Source organism: Xiphophorus couchianus, chromosome 15 (assembly GCF_001444195.1).
Source record: "Xiphophorus couchianus chromosome 15, X_couchianus-1.0, whole genome shotgun sequence".
Classification (NCBI taxonomy): Eukaryota; Metazoa; Chordata; class Actinopteri; order Cyprinodontiformes; family Poeciliidae; genus Xiphophorus; species Xiphophorus couchianus.
The window spans coordinates 21258941-21275458 of NC_040242.1; the positions used below are offsets into that span (position 1 = coordinate 21258941).

General features: G+C 42.9%; 44 non-coding genes across 44 annotated transcripts; all 44 read right to left on the reverse strand.

Annotated features, from left to right (window-relative positions):
* Positions 1–134: 134 nt before the first annotated feature.
* trnak-cuu (transfer RNA lysine (anticodon CUU)) lies at positions 135–207 on the reverse strand. The gene has a single exon. It is a non-coding gene; the product is annotated as a tRNA-Lys (tRNA).
* A 268-nt stretch (positions 208–475) lies between these two features.
* Positions 476–586, reverse strand: trnal-caa (transfer RNA leucine (anticodon CAA)). The gene is made up of 2 exons: positions 549–586; positions 476–521 (listed from the first exon to the last, which is right to left on the reverse strand). It is a non-coding gene; the product is annotated as a tRNA-Leu (tRNA).
* A 232-nt stretch (positions 587–818) lies between these two features.
* Positions 819–891, reverse strand: trnak-uuu (transfer RNA lysine (anticodon UUU)). The gene has a single exon. It is a non-coding gene; the product is annotated as a tRNA-Lys (tRNA).
* A 252-nt stretch (positions 892–1143) lies between these two features.
* trnak-cuu (transfer RNA lysine (anticodon CUU)) lies at positions 1144–1216 on the reverse strand. The gene has a single exon. It is a non-coding gene; the product is annotated as a tRNA-Lys (tRNA).
* Positions 1217–1484: 268 nt separating this feature from the next.
* On the reverse strand, positions 1485–1595 carry trnal-caa (transfer RNA leucine (anticodon CAA)). Its single transcript has 2 exons — positions 1558–1595; positions 1485–1530 (listed from the first exon to the last, which is right to left on the reverse strand). It is a non-coding gene; the product is annotated as a tRNA-Leu (tRNA).
* Positions 1596–1827: 232 nt separating this feature from the next.
* trnak-uuu (transfer RNA lysine (anticodon UUU)) lies at positions 1828–1900 on the reverse strand. Its single transcript has one exon. It is a non-coding gene; the product is annotated as a tRNA-Lys (tRNA).
* Positions 1901–2152: 252 nt separating this feature from the next.
* Positions 2153–2225, reverse strand: trnak-cuu (transfer RNA lysine (anticodon CUU)). Its single transcript has one exon. It is a non-coding gene; the product is annotated as a tRNA-Lys (tRNA).
* Positions 2226–2477: 252 nt separating this feature from the next.
* trnak-cuu (transfer RNA lysine (anticodon CUU)) lies at positions 2478–2550 on the reverse strand. The gene has a single exon. It is a non-coding gene; the product is annotated as a tRNA-Lys (tRNA).
* A 268-nt stretch (positions 2551–2818) lies between these two features.
* Positions 2819–2929, reverse strand: trnal-caa (transfer RNA leucine (anticodon CAA)). The gene is made up of 2 exons: positions 2892–2929; positions 2819–2864 (listed from the first exon to the last, which is right to left on the reverse strand). It is a non-coding gene; the product is annotated as a tRNA-Leu (tRNA).
* A 232-nt stretch (positions 2930–3161) lies between these two features.
* On the reverse strand, positions 3162–3234 carry trnak-uuu (transfer RNA lysine (anticodon UUU)). Its single transcript has one exon. It is a non-coding gene; the product is annotated as a tRNA-Lys (tRNA).
* A 252-nt stretch (positions 3235–3486) lies between these two features.
* On the reverse strand, positions 3487–3559 carry trnak-cuu (transfer RNA lysine (anticodon CUU)). Its single transcript has one exon. It is a non-coding gene; the product is annotated as a tRNA-Lys (tRNA).
* Positions 3560–4170: 611 nt separating this feature from the next.
* Positions 4171–4243, reverse strand: trnak-uuu (transfer RNA lysine (anticodon UUU)). The gene has a single exon. It is a non-coding gene; the product is annotated as a tRNA-Lys (tRNA).
* A 252-nt stretch (positions 4244–4495) lies between these two features.
* On the reverse strand, positions 4496–4568 carry trnak-cuu (transfer RNA lysine (anticodon CUU)). Its single transcript has one exon. It is a non-coding gene; the product is annotated as a tRNA-Lys (tRNA).
* Positions 4569–4836: 268 nt separating this feature from the next.
* On the reverse strand, positions 4837–4947 carry trnal-caa (transfer RNA leucine (anticodon CAA)). Its single transcript has 2 exons — positions 4910–4947; positions 4837–4882 (listed from the first exon to the last, which is right to left on the reverse strand). It is a non-coding gene; the product is annotated as a tRNA-Leu (tRNA).
* A 232-nt stretch (positions 4948–5179) lies between these two features.
* On the reverse strand, positions 5180–5252 carry trnak-uuu (transfer RNA lysine (anticodon UUU)). Its single transcript has one exon. It is a non-coding gene; the product is annotated as a tRNA-Lys (tRNA).
* Positions 5253–5504: 252 nt separating this feature from the next.
* trnak-cuu (transfer RNA lysine (anticodon CUU)) lies at positions 5505–5577 on the reverse strand. The gene has a single exon. It is a non-coding gene; the product is annotated as a tRNA-Lys (tRNA).
* A 268-nt stretch (positions 5578–5845) lies between these two features.
* On the reverse strand, positions 5846–5956 carry trnal-caa (transfer RNA leucine (anticodon CAA)). The gene is made up of 2 exons: positions 5919–5956; positions 5846–5891 (listed from the first exon to the last, which is right to left on the reverse strand). It is a non-coding gene; the product is annotated as a tRNA-Leu (tRNA).
* A 232-nt stretch (positions 5957–6188) lies between these two features.
* Positions 6189–6261, reverse strand: trnak-uuu (transfer RNA lysine (anticodon UUU)). The gene has a single exon. It is a non-coding gene; the product is annotated as a tRNA-Lys (tRNA).
* A 252-nt stretch (positions 6262–6513) lies between these two features.
* On the reverse strand, positions 6514–6586 carry trnak-cuu (transfer RNA lysine (anticodon CUU)). Its single transcript has one exon. It is a non-coding gene; the product is annotated as a tRNA-Lys (tRNA).
* Positions 6587–6854: 268 nt separating this feature from the next.
* On the reverse strand, positions 6855–6965 carry trnal-caa (transfer RNA leucine (anticodon CAA)). Its single transcript has 2 exons — positions 6928–6965; positions 6855–6900 (listed from the first exon to the last, which is right to left on the reverse strand). It is a non-coding gene; the product is annotated as a tRNA-Leu (tRNA).
* A 232-nt stretch (positions 6966–7197) lies between these two features.
* On the reverse strand, positions 7198–7270 carry trnak-uuu (transfer RNA lysine (anticodon UUU)). The gene has a single exon. It is a non-coding gene; the product is annotated as a tRNA-Lys (tRNA).
* A 252-nt stretch (positions 7271–7522) lies between these two features.
* trnak-cuu (transfer RNA lysine (anticodon CUU)) lies at positions 7523–7595 on the reverse strand. Its single transcript has one exon. It is a non-coding gene; the product is annotated as a tRNA-Lys (tRNA).
* Positions 7596–8198: 603 nt separating this feature from the next.
* Positions 8199–8271, reverse strand: trnak-uuu (transfer RNA lysine (anticodon UUU)). Its single transcript has one exon. It is a non-coding gene; the product is annotated as a tRNA-Lys (tRNA).
* Positions 8272–8523: 252 nt separating this feature from the next.
* On the reverse strand, positions 8524–8596 carry trnak-cuu (transfer RNA lysine (anticodon CUU)). Its single transcript has one exon. It is a non-coding gene; the product is annotated as a tRNA-Lys (tRNA).
* A 268-nt stretch (positions 8597–8864) lies between these two features.
* trnal-caa (transfer RNA leucine (anticodon CAA)) lies at positions 8865–8975 on the reverse strand. The gene is made up of 2 exons: positions 8938–8975; positions 8865–8910 (listed from the first exon to the last, which is right to left on the reverse strand). It is a non-coding gene; the product is annotated as a tRNA-Leu (tRNA).
* Positions 8976–9207: 232 nt separating this feature from the next.
* trnak-uuu (transfer RNA lysine (anticodon UUU)) lies at positions 9208–9280 on the reverse strand. Its single transcript has one exon. It is a non-coding gene; the product is annotated as a tRNA-Lys (tRNA).
* Positions 9281–9532: 252 nt separating this feature from the next.
* trnak-cuu (transfer RNA lysine (anticodon CUU)) lies at positions 9533–9605 on the reverse strand. The gene has a single exon. It is a non-coding gene; the product is annotated as a tRNA-Lys (tRNA).
* Positions 9606–9873: 268 nt separating this feature from the next.
* On the reverse strand, positions 9874–9984 carry trnal-caa (transfer RNA leucine (anticodon CAA)). Its single transcript has 2 exons — positions 9947–9984; positions 9874–9919 (listed from the first exon to the last, which is right to left on the reverse strand). It is a non-coding gene; the product is annotated as a tRNA-Leu (tRNA).
* Positions 9985–10216: 232 nt separating this feature from the next.
* On the reverse strand, positions 10217–10289 carry trnak-uuu (transfer RNA lysine (anticodon UUU)). The gene has a single exon. It is a non-coding gene; the product is annotated as a tRNA-Lys (tRNA).
* A 252-nt stretch (positions 10290–10541) lies between these two features.
* On the reverse strand, positions 10542–10614 carry trnak-cuu (transfer RNA lysine (anticodon CUU)). The gene has a single exon. It is a non-coding gene; the product is annotated as a tRNA-Lys (tRNA).
* A 603-nt stretch (positions 10615–11217) lies between these two features.
* On the reverse strand, positions 11218–11290 carry trnak-cuu (transfer RNA lysine (anticodon CUU)). Its single transcript has one exon. It is a non-coding gene; the product is annotated as a tRNA-Lys (tRNA).
* A 611-nt stretch (positions 11291–11901) lies between these two features.
* trnak-uuu (transfer RNA lysine (anticodon UUU)) lies at positions 11902–11974 on the reverse strand. The gene has a single exon. It is a non-coding gene; the product is annotated as a tRNA-Lys (tRNA).
* A 252-nt stretch (positions 11975–12226) lies between these two features.
* Positions 12227–12299, reverse strand: trnak-cuu (transfer RNA lysine (anticodon CUU)). The gene has a single exon. It is a non-coding gene; the product is annotated as a tRNA-Lys (tRNA).
* Positions 12300–12567: 268 nt separating this feature from the next.
* Positions 12568–12678, reverse strand: trnal-caa (transfer RNA leucine (anticodon CAA)). The gene is made up of 2 exons: positions 12641–12678; positions 12568–12613 (listed from the first exon to the last, which is right to left on the reverse strand). It is a non-coding gene; the product is annotated as a tRNA-Leu (tRNA).
* Positions 12679–12910: 232 nt separating this feature from the next.
* On the reverse strand, positions 12911–12983 carry trnak-uuu (transfer RNA lysine (anticodon UUU)). Its single transcript has one exon. It is a non-coding gene; the product is annotated as a tRNA-Lys (tRNA).
* Positions 12984–13235: 252 nt separating this feature from the next.
* On the reverse strand, positions 13236–13308 carry trnak-cuu (transfer RNA lysine (anticodon CUU)). Its single transcript has one exon. It is a non-coding gene; the product is annotated as a tRNA-Lys (tRNA).
* Positions 13309–13576: 268 nt separating this feature from the next.
* trnal-caa (transfer RNA leucine (anticodon CAA)) lies at positions 13577–13687 on the reverse strand. Its single transcript has 2 exons — positions 13650–13687; positions 13577–13622 (listed from the first exon to the last, which is right to left on the reverse strand). It is a non-coding gene; the product is annotated as a tRNA-Leu (tRNA).
* A 232-nt stretch (positions 13688–13919) lies between these two features.
* trnak-uuu (transfer RNA lysine (anticodon UUU)) lies at positions 13920–13992 on the reverse strand. The gene has a single exon. It is a non-coding gene; the product is annotated as a tRNA-Lys (tRNA).
* A 252-nt stretch (positions 13993–14244) lies between these two features.
* Positions 14245–14317, reverse strand: trnak-cuu (transfer RNA lysine (anticodon CUU)). Its single transcript has one exon. It is a non-coding gene; the product is annotated as a tRNA-Lys (tRNA).
* A 268-nt stretch (positions 14318–14585) lies between these two features.
* On the reverse strand, positions 14586–14696 carry trnal-caa (transfer RNA leucine (anticodon CAA)). Its single transcript has 2 exons — positions 14659–14696; positions 14586–14631 (listed from the first exon to the last, which is right to left on the reverse strand). It is a non-coding gene; the product is annotated as a tRNA-Leu (tRNA).
* Positions 14697–14928: 232 nt separating this feature from the next.
* On the reverse strand, positions 14929–15001 carry trnak-uuu (transfer RNA lysine (anticodon UUU)). The gene has a single exon. It is a non-coding gene; the product is annotated as a tRNA-Lys (tRNA).
* A 252-nt stretch (positions 15002–15253) lies between these two features.
* On the reverse strand, positions 15254–15326 carry trnak-cuu (transfer RNA lysine (anticodon CUU)). Its single transcript has one exon. It is a non-coding gene; the product is annotated as a tRNA-Lys (tRNA).
* Positions 15327–15929: 603 nt separating this feature from the next.
* Positions 15930–16002, reverse strand: trnak-uuu (transfer RNA lysine (anticodon UUU)). Its single transcript has one exon. It is a non-coding gene; the product is annotated as a tRNA-Lys (tRNA).
* A 252-nt stretch (positions 16003–16254) lies between these two features.
* Positions 16255–16327, reverse strand: trnak-cuu (transfer RNA lysine (anticodon CUU)). The gene has a single exon. It is a non-coding gene; the product is annotated as a tRNA-Lys (tRNA).
* Between the last annotated feature and the right edge of the window lie 191 nt (positions 16328–16518).

Genomic DNA, 16518 nt, shown 5'->3' on the forward strand with positions numbered 1-16518 from the left:
GTAGACCTCTCTCAACTGAATTTAAACATAACAACAAGTGTTTAAACGAGACCGCTCCGATGGCAGAGAGTAAGTGTCATGAAGTACTGGGCCACATAAACCCATTAAGAAAATAAAGTAGGTCAAATTAGAAACTCCCAACGTGGGGCTCGAACCCACGACCCTGAGATTAAGAGTCTCATGCTCTACCGACTGAGCTAGCCGGGCTTTCCTGGCAACCAATTTATTCACCATCGACGGTGCAAAAAAGTGGATTCAGCGGCTACATTAGAATCGGCCGGGTAGATCGGGAGTCTGCAGCAATTTTCCATAAAACTGGTCTTACGTGACATATAAAATACTGTCAGACCATAAAAGAATCTTGTGCAGAGTCTGTCATGTGCATATGGAAGGAAGAATCAAATTAGCCACCACATTTACAAAGGAAGAATTTTCACACCATGAAATTTGCTCTAGAGATCAATCGCATAAGTATTGTCAGGAGTGGGATTCGAACCCACGCCTCCATTAGGAGACCAGAAACCTCTCCAGGAAGTAAGGGGTAACGCCTTGAGTCTGGCGCCTTCGACCGCTCGGCCATCCTGACCTGTGTTGCTCCATACTTAGAAGGTACAAAGGCACTAGGCCTAATCTTGACGGCTTTTTCAATGTACTCGCAGTACTAAAACAAACAAATTGTGACTTGTTTTGCCAAAGGGCTATGAGTAAATGTAGACCTCTATCAATAGCATTCAAACATTGGTTCTGCAAGGTTGAGGGATATACAACCACTAGTCCACATTTCCCCATCAACAATGTAAAGTAAATCAATTTTGAAACGCCCAACGTGGGACTTGAACCCACGACCCTGAGATTAAAAGTCTCATGCTCTACCTACTGAGCTAGCCGGGCTTCAAGACAAGATCTATATTTGCTCGTAACAATGCAAACAAAGTTTATTTCCTAACGTGTACTAAAGTACTACAACAAAACACTGCTAATATTTTAGGCAGAAATGCTATCAGCAAATGTAGACCTCTCTCAACTGAATTTAAACATAACAACAAGTGTTTAAACGAGACCGCTCCGATGACAGAGAGTAAGTGTCATGAAGTACTGGGCCACATAAACCCATTAAGAAAATAAAGTAGGTCAAATTAGAAACTCCCAACGTGGGGCTCGAACCCACGACCCTGAGATTAAGAGTCTCATGCTCTACCGACTGAGCTAGCCGGGCTTTCCTGGCAACCAATTTATTCACCATCGACGGTGCAAAAAAGTGGATTCAGCGGCTACATTAGAATCGGCCGGGTAGATCGGGAGTCTGCAGCAATTTTCCATAAAACTGGTCTTACGTGACATATAAAATACTGTCAGACCATAAAAGAATCTTGTGCAGAGTCTGTCATGTGCATATGGAAGGAAGAATCAAATTAGCCACCACATTTACAAAGGAAGAATTTTCACACCATGAAATTTGCTCTAGAGATCAATCGCATAAGTATTGTCAGGAGTGGGATTCGAACCCACGCCTCCATCAGGAGACCAGAAACCTCTCCAGGAAGTAAGGGGTAACGCCTTGAGTCTGGCGCCTTCGACCGCTCGGCCATCCTGACCTGTGTTGCTCCATACTTAGAAGGTACAAAGGCACTAGGCCTAATATTGACGGCTTTTTCAATGTACTCGCAGTACTAAAACAAACAAATTGTGACTTGTTTTGCCAAAGGGCTATGAGTAAATGTAGACCTCTATCAATAGCATTCAAACATTGGTTCTGCAAGGTTGAGGGATATACAACCACTAGTCCACATTTCCCCATCAACAATGTAAAGTAAATCAATTTTGAAACGCCCAACGTGGGACTTGAACCCACGACCCTGAGATTAAAAGTCTCATGCTCTACCTACTGAGCTAGCCGGGCTTCAAGACAAGATCTATATTTGCTCGTAACAATGCAAACAAAGTTTATTTCCTAACTTGTACTAAAGTACTACAACAAAACACAGCTAATATTTTAGGCAGAAATGCTATCAGCAAATGTAGACCTCTCTCAACTGAATTTAAACATAACAACAAGTGTTTAAACGAGACCGCTCCGATGGCAGAGAGTAAGTGTCATGAAGTACTGGGCCACATAAACCCATTAAGAAAATAAAGTAGGTCAAATTAGAAACGCCCAACGTGGGGCTCGAACCCACGACCCTGAGATTAAGAGTCTCATGCTCTACCTACTGAGCTAGCCGGGCTTCAAGACAAGATCTATATTTGCTCGTAACAATGCAAACAAAGTTTATTTCCTAACTTGTACTAAAGTACTACAACAAAACACTGCTAATATTTTAGGCAGAAATGCTATCAGCAAATGTAGACCTCTCTCAACTGAATTTAAACATAACAACAAGTGTTTAAACGAGACCGCTCCGATGGCAGAGAGTAAGTGTCATGAAGTACTGGGCCACATAAACCCATTAAGAAAATAAAGTAGGTCAAATTAGAAACTCCCAACGTGGGGCTCGAACCCACGACCCTGAGATTAAGAGTCTCATGCTCTACCGACTGAGCTAGCCGGGCTTTCCTGGCAACCAATTTATTCACCATCGACGGTGCAAAAAAGTGGATTCAGCGGCTACATTAGAATCGGCCGGGTAGATCGGGAGTCTGCAGCAATTTTCCATAAAACTGGTCTTACGTGACATATAAAATACTGTCAGACCATAAAAGAATCTTGTGCAGAGTCTGTCATGTGCATATGGAAGGAAGAATCAAATTAGCCACCACATTTACAAGGGAAGAATTTTCACAACATGAAATTTGCTCTAGAGATCAATCGCATAAGTATTGTCAGGAGTGGGATTCGAACCCACGCCTCCATTAGGAGACCAGAAACCTCTCCAGGAAGTAAGGGGTAACGCCTTGAGTCTGGCGCCTTCGACCGCTCGGCCATCCTGACCTGTGTTGCTCCATACTTAGAAGGTACAAAGGCACTAGGCCTAATCTTGACGGCTTTTTCAATGTACTCGCAGTACTAAAACAAACAAATTGTGACTTGTTTTGCCAAAGGGCTATGAGTAAATGTAGACCTCTATCAATAGCATTCAAACATTGGTTCTGCAAGGTTGAGGGATATACAACCACTAGTCCACATTTCCCCATCAACAATGTAAAGTACATCAATTTTGAAACGCCCAACGTGGGACTTGAACCCACGACCCTGAGATTAAAAGTCTCATGCTCTACCTACTGAGCTAGCCGGGCTTCAAGACAAGATCTATATTTGCTCGTAACAATGCAAACAAAGTTTATTTCCTAACTTGTACTAAAGTACTACAACAAAACACAGCTAATATTTTAGGCAGAAATGCTATCAGCAAATGTAGACCTCTCTCAACTGAATTTAAACATAACAACAAGTGTTTAAACGAGACCGCTCCGATCGCAGAGAGTAAGTGTCATGAAGTACTGGGCCACATAAACCCATTAAGAAAATAAAGTAGGTCAAATTAGAAACGCCCAACGTGGGGCTCCAACCCACGACCCTGAGATTAAGAGTCTCATGCTCTACCGACTGAGCTAGCCGGGCTTTCCTGGCAACCAATTTATTCACCATCGACGGTGCAAAAAAGTGGATTCAGCGGCTACATTAGAATCGGCCGGGTAGATCGGGAGTCTGCAGCAATTTTCCATAAAACTGGTCTTACGTGACATATAAAATACTGTCAGACCATAAAAGAATCTTGTGCAGAGTCTGTCATGTGCATATGGAAGGAAGAATCAAATTAGCCACCACATTTACAAAGGAAGAATTTTCACACCATGAAATTTGCTCTAGAGATCAATCGCATAAGTATTGTCAGGAGTGGGATTCGAATACACGCCTCCATCAGGAGACCAGAAACCTCTACAGGAAGTAAGGGGTAACGCCTTGAGTGTGGCGCCTTCGACCGCTCGGCCATCCTGACCTGTGTTGCTCCATACTTAGAAGGTACAAAGGCACTAGGCCTAATCTTGACGGCTTTCTCAATGTACTTGCAGTACTAAAACAAACAAATTGTGACTTGTTTTGCCAAAGGGCTATGAGTAAATGTAGACCTCTATCAATAGCATTCAAACATTGGTTCTGCAAGGTTGAGGGATATACAACCACTAGTCCACATTTCCCCATCATCAATGTAAAGTAAATCAATTTTGAAACGCCTAACGTGGGACTTGAACCCACGACCCTGAGATTAAAAGTCTCATGCTCTACCTACTGAGCTAGCCGGGCTTCAAGACAAGATCTATATTTGCTCGTAACAATGCAAACAAAGTTTATTTCCTAACTTGTACTAAAGTACTACAACAAAACACTGCTAATATTTTAGGCAGAAATGCTATCAGCAAATGTAGACCTCTCTCAACTGAATTTAAACATAACAACAAGTGTTTAAACGAGACCGCTCCGATGGCAGAGAGTAAGTGTCATGAAGTACTGGGCCACATAAACCCATTAAGAAAATAAAGTAGGTCAAATTAGAAACGCCCAACGTGGGGCTCCAACCCACGACCCTGAGATTAAGAGTCTCATGCTCTACCGACTGAGCTAGCCGGGCTTTCCTGGCAACCAATTTATTCACCATCGACGGTGCAAAAAAGTGGATTCAGCGGCTACATTAGAATCGGCCGGGTAGATCGGGAGTCTGCAGCAATTTTCCATAAAACTGGTCTTACGTGACATATAAAATACTGTCAGACCATAAAAGAATCTTGTGCAGAGTCTGTCATGTGCATATGGAAGGAAGAATCAAATTAGCCACCACATTTACAAGGGAAGAATTTTCACACCATGAAATTTGCTCTAGAGATCAATCGCATAAGTATTGTCAGGAGTGGGATTCGAACCCACGCCTCCATTAGGAGACCAGAAACCTCTCCAGGAAGTAAGGGGTAACGCCTTGAGTCTGGCGCCTTCGACCGCTCGGCCATCCTGACCTGTGTTGCTCCATACTTAGAAGGTACAAAGGCACTAGGCCTAATCTTGACGGCTTTCTCAATGTACTTGCAGTACTAAAACAAACAAATTGTGACTTGTTTTGCCAAAGGGCTATGAGTAAATGTAGACCTCTATCAATAGCATTCAAACATTGGTTCTGCAAGGTTGAGGGATATACAACCACTAGTCCACATTTCCCCATCATCAACGTAAAGTAAATCAATTTTGAAACGCCTAACGTGGGACTTGAACCCACGACCCTGAGATTAAAAGTCTCATGCTCTACCTACTGAGCTAGCCGGGCTTCAAGACAAGATCTATATTTGCTCGTAACAATGCAAACAAAGTTTATTTCCTAACTTGTACTAAAGTACTACAACAAAACACTGCTAATATTTTAGGCAGAAATGCTATCAGCAAATGTAGACCTCTCTCAACTGAATTTAAACATAACAACAAGTGTTTAAACGAGACCGCTCCGATAGCAGGGAGTAAGTGTCATGAAGTACTGGGCCACATAAACCCATTAAGAAAATAAAGTAGGTCAAATTAGAAACGCCCAACGTGGGGCTCGAACCCACGACCCTGAGATTAAGAGTCTCATGCTCTACCGACTGAGCTAGCCGGGCTTTCCTGGCAACCAATTTATTCACCATCGACGGTGCAAAAAAGTGGATTCAGCGGCTACATTAGAATCGGCCGGGTAGATCGGGAGTCTGCAGCAATTTTCCATAAAACTGGTCTTACGTGACATATAAAATACTGTCAGACCATAAAAGAATCTTGTGCAGAGTCTGTCATGTGCATATGGAAGGAAGAATCAAATTAGCCCCCACATTTACAAGGGAAGAATTTTCACACCATGAAATTTGCTCTAGAGATCAATCACATAAGTATTGTCAGGAGTGGGATTCGAACCCACGCCTCCATTAGGAGACCAGAAACCTCTCCAGGAAGTAAGGGGTAACGCCTTGAGTCTGGCGCCTTCGACCGCTCGGCCATCCTGACCTGTGTTGCTCCATACTTAGAAGGTACAAAGGCACTAGGCCTAATCTTGACGGCTTTTTCAATGTACTTGCAGTACTAAAACAAACAAATTGTGACTTGTTTTGCCAAAGGGCTATGAGTAAATGTAGACCTCTATCAATAGCATTCAAACATTGGTTCTGCAAGGTTGAGGGATATACAACCACTAGTCCACATTTCCCCATCAACAATGTAAAGTAAATCAATTTTGAAACGCCCAACGTGGGACTTGAACCCACGACCCTGAGATTAAAAGTCTCATGCTCTACCTACTGAGCTAGCCGGGCTTCAAGACAAGATCTATATTTGCTCGTAACAATGCAAACAAAGTTTATTTCCTAACTTGTACTAAAGTACTACAACAAAACACAGCTAATATTTTAGGCAGAAATGCTATCAGCAAATGTAGACCTCTCTCAACTGAATTTAAACATAACAACAAGTGTTTAAACGAGACCGCTCCGATGGCAGAGAGTAAGTGTCATGAAGTACTGGGCCACATAAACCCATTAAGAAAATAAAGTAGGTCAAATTAGAAACGCCCAACGTGGGGCTCGAACCCACGACCCTGAGATTAAGAGTCTCATGCTCTACCGACTGAGCTAGCCGGGCTTTCCTGGCAACCAATTTATTCACCATCGACGGTGCAAAAAAGTGGATTCAGCGGCTACATTAGAATCGGCCGGGTAGATCGGGAGTCTGCAGCAATTTTCCATAAAACTGGTCTTACGTGACATATAAAATACTGTCAGACCATAAAAGAATCTTGTGCAGAGTCTGTCATGTGCATATGGAAGGAAGAATCAAATTAGCCACCACATTTACAAAGGAAGAATTTTCACACCATGAAATTTGCTCTAGAGATCAATCGCATAAGTATTGTCAGGAGTGGGATTCGAACCCACGCCTCCATTAGGAGACCAGAAACCTCTCCAGGAAGTAAGGGGTAACGCCTTGAGTCTGGCGCCTTCGACCGCTCGGCCATCCTGACCTGTGTTGCTCCATACTTAGAAGGTACAAAGGCACTAGGCCTAATCTTGACGGCTTTTTCAATGTACTCGCAGTACTAAAACAAACAAATTGTGACTTGTTTTGCCAAAGGGCTATGAGTAAATGTAGACCTCTATCAATAGCATTCAAACATTGGTTCTGCAAGGTTGAGGGATATACAACCACTAGTCCACATTTCCCCATCAACAATGTAAAGTACATCAATTTTGAAACGCCCAACGTGGGACTTGAACCCACGACCCTGAGATTAAAAGTCTCATGCTCTACCTACTGAGCTAGCCGGGCTTCAAGACAAGATCTATATTTGCTCGTAACAATGCAAACAAAGTTTATTTCCTAACTTGTACTAAAGTACTACAACAAAACACAGCTAATATTTTAGGCAGAAATGCTATCAGCAAATGTAGACCTCTCTCAACTGAAATTAAACATAACAACAAGTGTTTAAACGAGACCGCTCCGATGGCAGAGAGTAAGTGTCATGAAGTACTGGGCCACATAAACCCATTAAGAAAATAAAGTAGGTCAAATTAGAAACGCCCAACGTGGGGCTCCAACCCACGACCCTGAGATTAAGAGTCTCATGCTCTACCGACTGAGCTAGCCGGGCTTTCCTGGCAACCAATTTATTCACCATCGACGGTGCAAAAAAGTGGATTCAGCGGCTACATTAGAATCGGCCGGGTAGATCGGGAGTCTGCAGCAATTTTCCATAAAACTGGTCTTACGTGACATATAAAATACTGTCAGACCATAAAAGAATCTTGTGCAGAGTCTGTCATGTGCATATGGAAGGAAGAATCAAATTAGCCACCACATTTACAAAGGAAGAATTTTCACACCATGAAATTTGCTCTAGAGATCAATCGCATAAGTATTGTCAGGAGTGGGATTCGAATACACGCCTCCATCAGGAGACCAGAAACCTCTACAGGAAGTAAGGGGTAACGCCTTGAGTGTGGCGCCTTCGACCGCTCTGCCATCCTGACCTGTGTTGCTCCATACTTAGAAGGTACAAAGGCACTAGGCCTAATCTTGACGGCTTTCTCAATGTACTTGCAGTACTAAAACAAACAAATTGTGACTTGTTTTGCCAAAGGGCTATGAGTAAATGTAGACCTCTATCAATAGCATTCAAACATTGGTTCTGCAAGGTTGAGGGATATACAACCACTAGTCCACATTAACAATGTAAAGTAAATCAATTTTGAAACGCCTAACGTGGGACTTGAACCCACGACCCTGAGATTAAAAGTCTCATGCTCTACCTACTGAGCTAGCCGGGCTTCAAGACAAGATCTATATTTGCTCGTAACAATGCAAACAAAGTTTATTTCCTAACTTGTACTAAAGTACTACAACAAAACACTGCTAATATTTTAGGCAGAAATGCTATCAGCAAATGTAGACCTCTCTCAACTGAATTTAAACATAACAACAAGTGTTTAAACGAGACCGCTCCGATGGCAGAGAGTAAGTGTCATGAAGTACTGGGCCACAGAAACCCATTAAGAAAATAAAGTAGGTCAAATTAGAAACGCCCAACGTGGGGCTCCAACCCACGACCCTGAGATTAAGAGTCTCATGCTCTACCGACTGAGCTAGCCGGGCTTTCCTGGCAACCAATTTATTCACCATCGACGGTGCAAAAAAGTGGATTCAGCGGCTACATTAGAATCGGCCGGGTAGATCGGGAGTCTGCAGCAATTTTCCATAAAACTGGTCTTACGTGACATATAAAATACTGTCAGACCATAAAAGAATCTTGTGCAGAGTCTGTCATGTGCATATGGAAGGAAGAATCAAATTAGCCACCACATTTACAAGGGAAGAATTTTCACACCATGAAATTTGCTCTAGAGATCAATCGCATAAGTATTGTCAGGAGTGGGATTCGAACCCACGCCTCCATTAGGAGACCAGAAACCTCTCCAGGAAGTAAGGGGTAACGCCTTGAGTCTGGCGCCTTCGACCGCTCGGCCATCCTGACCTGTGTTGCTCCATACTTAGAAGGTACAAAGGCACTAGGCCTAATCTTGACGGCTTTTTCAATGTACTCGCAGTACCAAAACAAACAAATTGTGACTTGTTTTGCCAAAGGGCTATGAGTAAATGTAGACCTCTATCAATAGCATTCAAACATTGGTTCTGCAAGGTTGAGGGATATACAACCACTAGTCCACATTTCCCCATCAACAATGTAAAGTAAATCAATTTTGAAACGCCCAACGTGGGACTTGAACCCACGACCCTGAGATTAAAAGTCTCATGCTCTACCTACTGAGCTAGCCGGGCTTCAAGACAAGATCTATATTTGCTCGTAACAATGCAAACAAAGTTTATTTCCTAACTTGTACTAAAGTACTACAACAAAACACAGCTAATATTTTAGGCAGAAATGCTATCAGCAAATGTAGACCTCTCTCAACTGAATTTAAACATAACAACAAGTGTTTAAACGAGACCGCTCCGATGGCAGAGAGTAAGTGTCATGAAGTACTGGGCCACATAAACCCATTAAGAAAATAAAGTAGGTCAAATTAGAAACGCCCAACGTGGGGCTCGAACCCACGACCCTGAGATTAAGAGTCTCATGCTCTACCGACTGAGCTAGCCGGGCTTTCCTGGCAACCAATTTATTCACCATCGACGGTGCAAAAAAGTGGATTCAGCGGCTACATTAGAATCGGCCGGGTAGATCGGGAGTCTGCAGCAATTTTCCATAAAACTGGTCTTACGTGACATATAAAATACTGTCAGACCATAAAAGAATCTTGTGCAGAGTCTGTCATGTGCATATGGAAGGAAGAATCAAATTAGCCACCACATTTACAAAGGAAGAATTTTCACACCATGAAATTTGCTCTAGAGATCAATCGCATAAGTATTGTCAGGAGTGGGATTCGAACCCACGCCTCCATCAGGAGACGAGAAGCCTCTCCAGGAAGTAAGGGGTAACGCCTTGAGTCTGGCGCCTTCGACCGCTCGGCCATCCTGACCTGTGTTGCTCCATACTTAGAAGGTACAAAGGCACTAGGCCTAATCTTGACGGCTTTTTCAATGTACTCGCAGTACTAAAACAAACAAATTGTGACTTGTTTTGCCAAAGGGCTATGAGTAAATGTAGACCTCTATCAATAGCATTCAAACATTGGTTCTGCAAGGTTGAGGGATATACAACCACTAGTCCACATTTCCCCATCAACAATGTAAAGTACATCAATTTTGAAACGCCCAACGTGGGACTTGAACCCACGACCCTGAGATTAAAAGTCTCATGCTCTACCTACTGAGCTAGCCGGGCTTCAAGACAAGATCTATATTTGCTCGTAACAATGCAAACAAAGTTTATTTCCTAACTTGTACTAAAGTACTACAACAAAACACAGCTAATATTTTAGGCAGAAATGCTATCAGCAAATGTAGACCTCTCTCAACTGAAATTAAACATAACAACAAGTGTTTAAACGAGACCGCTCCGATGGCAGAGAGTAAGTGTCATGAAGTACTGGGCCACATAAACCCATTAAGAAAATAAAGTAGGTCAAATTAGAAACGCCCAACGTGGGGCTCCAACCCACGACCCTGAGATTAAGAGTCTCATGCTCTACCGACTGAGCTAGCCGGGCTTTCCTGGCAACCAATTTATTCACCATCGACGGTGCAAAAAAGTGGATTCAGCGGCTACATTAGAATCGGCCGGGTAGATCGGGAGTCTGCAGCAATTTTCCATAAAACTGGTCTTACGTGACATATAAAATACTGTCAGACCATAAAAGAATCTTGTGCAGAGTCTGTCATGTGCATATGGAAGGAAGAATCAAATTAGCCACCACATTTACAAAGGAAGAATTTTCACACCATGAAATTTGCTCTAGAGATCAATCGCATAAGTATTGTCAGGAGTGGGATTCGAACCCACGCCTCCATCAGGAGACCAGAAACCTCTCCAGGAAGTAAGGGGTAATGCCTTGAGTGTGGCGCCTTCGACCGCTCTGCCATCCTGACCTGTGTTGCTCCATACTTAGAAGGTACAAAGGCACTAGGCCTAATCTTGACGGCTTTCTCAATGTACTTGCAGTACTAAAACAAACAAATTGTGACTTGTTTTGCCAAAGGGCTATGAGTAAATGTAGACCTCTATCAATAGCATTCAAACATTGGTTCTGCAAGGTTGAGGGATATACAACCACTAGTCCACATTAACAATGTAAAGTAAATCAATTTTGAAACGCCTAACGTGGGACTTGAACCCACGACCCTGAGATTAAGAGTCTCATGCTCTACCGACTGAGCTAGCCGGGCTTTCCTGGCAACCAATTTATTCACCATCGACGGTGCAAAAAAGTGGATTCAGCGGCTACATTAGAATCGGCCGGGTAGATCGGGAGTCTGCAGCAATTTTCCATAAAACTGGTCTTACGTGACATATAAAATACTGTCAGACCATAAAAGAATCTTGTGCAGAGTCTGTCATGTGCATATGGAAGGAAGAATCAAATTAGCCACCACATTTACAAAGGAAGAATTTTCACACCATGAAATTTGCTCTAGAGATCAATCGCATAAGTATTGTCAGGAGTGGGATTCGAATACACGCCTCCATCAGGAGACCAGAAACCTCTACAGGAAGTAAGGGGTAACGCCTTGAGTGTGGCGCCTTCGACCGCTCGGCCATCCTGACCTGTGTTGCTCCATACTTAGAAGGTACAAAGGCACTAGGCCTAATCTTGACGGCTTTCTCAATGTACTTGCAGTACTAAAACAAACAAATTGTGACTTGTTTTGCCAAAGGGCTATGAGTAAATGTAGACCTCTATCAATAGCATTCAAACATTGGTTCTGCAAGGTTGAGGGATATACAACCACTAGTCCACATTTCCCCATCATCAATGTAAAGTAAATCAATTTTGAAACGCCTAACGTGGGACTTGAACCCACGACCCTGAGATTAAAAGTCTCATGCTCTACCTACTGAGCTAGCCGGGCTTCAAGACAAGATCTATATTTGCTCGTAACAATGCAAACAAAGTTTATTTCCTAACTTGTACTAAAGTACTACAACAAAACACTGCTAATATTTTAGGCAGAAATGCTATCAGCAAATGTAGACCTCTCTCAACTGAATTTAAACATAACAACAAGTGTTTAAACGAGACCGCTCCGATGGCAGAGAGTAAGTGTCATGAAGTACTGGGCCACATAAACCCATTAAGAAAATAAAGTAGGTCAAATTAGAAACGCCCAACGTGGGGCTCGAACCCACGACCCTGAGATTAAGAGTCTCATGCTCTACCGACTGAGCTAGCCGGGCTTTCCTGGCAACCAATTTATTCACCATCGACGGTGCAAAAAAGTGGATTCAGCGGCTACATTAGAATCGGCCGGGTAGATCGGGAGTCTGCAGCAATTTTCCATAAAACTGGTCTTACGTGACATATAAAATACTGTCAGACCATAAAAGAATCTTGTGCAGAGTCTGTCATGTGCATATGGAAGGAAGAATCAAATTAGCCCCCACATTTACAAGGGAAGAATTTTCACACCATGAAATTTGCTCTAGAGATCAATCACATAAGTATTGTCAGGAGTGGGATTCGAACCCACGCCTCCATTAGGAGACCAGAAACCTCTCCAGGAAGTAAGGGGTAACGCCTTGAGTCTGGCGCCTTCGACCGCTCGGCCATCCTGACCTGTGTTGCTCCATACTTAGAAGGTACAAAGGCACTAGGCCTAATCTTGACGGCTTTCTCAATGTACTTGCAGTACTAAAACAAACAAATTGTGACTTGTTTTGCCAAAGGGCTATGAGTAAATGTAGACCTCTATCAATAGCATTCAAACATTGGTTCTGCAAGGTTGAGGGATATACAACCACTAGTCCACATTTCCCCATCATCAACGTAAAGTAAATCAATTTTGAAACGCCTAACGTGGGACTTGAACCCACGACCCTGAGATTAAAAGTCTCATGCTCTACCTACTGAGCTAGCCGGGCTTCAAGACAAGATCTATATTTGCTCGTAACAATGCAAACAAAGTTTATTTCCTAACTTGTACTAAAGTACTACAACAAAACACTGCTAATATTTTAGGCAGAAATGCTATCAGCAAATGTAGACCTCTCTCAACTGAATTTAAACATAACAACAAGTGTTTAAACGAGACCGCTCCGATGGCAGAGAGTAAGTGTCATGAAGTACTGGGCCACATAAACCCATTAAGAAAATAAAGTAGGTCAAATTAGAAACGCCCAACGTGGGGCTCGAACCCACGACCCTGAGATTAAGAGTCTCATGCTCTACCGACTGAGCTAGCCGGGCTTTCCTGGCAACCAATTTATTCACCATCGACGGTGCAAAAAAGTGGATTCAGCGGCTACATTAGAATCGGCCGGGTAGATCGGGAGTCTGCAGCAATTTTCCATAAAACTGGTCTTACGTGACATATAAAATACTGTCAGACCATAAAAGAATCTTGTGCAGAGTCTGTCATGTGCATATGGAAGGAAGAATCAAATTAGCCCCCACATTTACAAGGGAAGAATTTTCACACCATGAAATTTGCTCTAGAGATCAATCACATAAGTATTGTCAGGAGTGGGATTCGAACCCACGCCTCCATTAGGAGACCAGAAACCTCTCCAGGAAGTAAGGGGTAACGCCTTGAGTCTGGCGCCTTCGACCGCTCGGCCATCCTGACCTGTGTTGCTCCATACTTAGAAGGTACAAAGGCACTAGGCCTAATCTTGACGGCTTTTTCAATGTACTCGCAGTACTAAAACAAACAAATTGTGACTTGTTTTGCCAAAGGGCTATGAGTAAATGTAGACCTCTATCAATAGCATTCAAACATTGGTTCTGCAAGGTTGAGGGATATACAACCACTAGTCCACATTTCCCCATCAACAATGTAAAGTAAATCAATTTTGAAACGCCCAACGTGGGACTTGAACCCACGACCCTGAGATTAAAAGTCTCATGCTCTACCTACTGAGCTAGCCGGGCTTCAAGACAAGATCTATATTTGCTCGTAACAATGCAAACAAAGTTTATTTCCTAACTTGTACTAAAGTACTACAACAAAACACAGCTAATATTTTAGGCAGAAATGCTATCAGCAAATGTAGACCTCTCTCAACTGAATTTAAACATAACAACAAGTGTTTAAACGAGACCGCTCCGATGGCAGAGAGTAAGTGTCATGAAGTACTGGGCCACATAAACCCATTAAGAAAATAAAGTAGGTCAAATTAGAAACGCCCAACGTGGGGCTCGAACCCACGACCCTGAGATTAAGAGTCTCATGCTCTACCGACTGAGCTAGCCGGGCTTTCCTGGCAACCAATTTATTCACCATCGACGGTGCAAAAAAGTGGATTCAGCGGCTACATTAGAATCGGCCGGGTAGATCGGGAGTCTGCAGCAATTTTCCATAAAACTGGTCTTACGTGACATATAAAATACTGTCAGACCATAAAAGAATCTTGTGCAGAGTCTGTCATGTGCATATGGAAGGAAGAATCAAATTAGCCACCACATTTACAAAGGAAGAATTTTCACACCATGAAATTTGCTCTAGAGATCAATCGCATAAGTATTGTCAGGAGTGGGATTCGAACCCACGCCTCCATTAGGAGACCAGAAACCTCTCCAGGAAGTAAGGGGTAACGCCTTGAGTCTGGCGCCTTCGACCGCTCGGCCATCCTGACCTGTGTTGCTCCATACTTAGAAGGTACAAAGGCACTAGGCCTAATCTTGACGGCTTTTTCAATGTACTCGCAGTACTAAAACAAACAAATTGTGACTTGTTTTGCCAAAGGGCTATGAGTAAATGTAGACCTCTATCAATAGCATTCAAACATTGGTTCTGCAAGGTTGAGGGATATACAACCACTAGTCCACATTTCCCCATCAACAATGTAAAGTACATCAATTTTGAAACGCCCCACGTGGGACTTGAACCCACGACCCTGAGATTAAAAGTCTCATGCTCTACCTACTGAGCTAGCCGGGCTTCAAGACAAGATCTATATTTGCTCGTAACAATGCAAACAAAGTTTATTTCCTAACTTGTACTAAAGTACTACAACAAAACACAGCTAATATTTTAGGCAGAAATGCTATCAGCAAATGTAGACCTCTCTCAACTGAAATTAAACATAACAACAAGTGTTTAAACGAGACCGCTCCGATGGCAGAGAGTAAGTGTCATGAAGTACTGGGCCACATAAACCCATTAAGAAAATAAAGTAGGTCAAATTAGAAACGCCCAACGTGGGGCTCCAACCCACGACCCTGAGATTAAGAGTCTCATGCTCTACCGACTGAGCTAGCCGGGCTTTCCTGGCAACCAATTTATTCACCATCGACGGTGCAAAAAAGTGGATTCAGCGGCTACATTAGAATCGGCCGGGTAGATCGGGAGTCTGCAGCAATTTTCCATAAAACTGGTCTTACGTGACATATAAAATACTGTCAGACCATAAAAGAATCTTGTGCAGAGTCTGTCATGTGCATATGGAAGGAAGAATCAAATTAGCCACCACATTTACAAAGGAAGAATTTTCACACCATGAAATTTGCTCTAGAGATCAATCGCATAAGTATTGTCAGGAGTGGGATTCGAATACACGCCTCCATCAGGAGACCAGAAACCTCTACAGGAAGTAAGGGGTAACGCCTTGAGTGTGGCGCCTTCGACCGCTCTGCCATCCTGACCTGTGTTGCTCCATACTTAGAAGGTACAAAGGCACTAGGCCTAATCTTGACGGCTTTCTCAATGTACTTGCAGTACTAAAACAAACAAATTGTGACTTGTTTTGCCAAAGGGCTATGAGTAAATGTAGACCTCTATCAATAGCATTCAAACATTGGTTCTGCAAGGTTGAGGGATATACAACCACTAGTCCACATTAACAATGTAAAGTAAATCAATTTTGAAACGCCTAACGTGGGACTTGAACCCACGACCCTGAGATTAAAAGTCTCATGCTCTACCTACTGAGCTAGCCGGGCTTCAAGACAAGATCTATATTTGCTCGTAACAATGCAAACAAAGTTTATTTCCTAACTTGTACTAAAGTACTACAACAAAACACTGCTAATATTTTAGGCAGAAATGCTATCAGCAAATGTAGACCTCTCTCAACTGAATTTAAACATAACAACAAGTGTTTAAACGAGACCGCTCCGATGGCAGAGAGTAAGTGTCATGAAGTACTGGGCCACATAAACCCATTAAGAAAATAAAGTAGGTCAAATTAGAAACGCCCAACGTGGGGCTCCAACCCACGACCCTGAGATTAAGAGTCTCATGCTCTACCGACTGAGCTAGCCGGGCTTTCCTGGCAACCAATTTATTCACCATCGACGGTGCAAAAAAGTGGATTCAGCGGCTACATTAGAATCGGCCGGGTAGATCGGGAGTCTGCAGCAATTTTCCATAAAACTGGTCTTACGTGACATATAAAATACTGTCAGACCATAAAAGAATCTTGTGCAGAGTCTGTCATGTGCATATGGAAGGAAGAA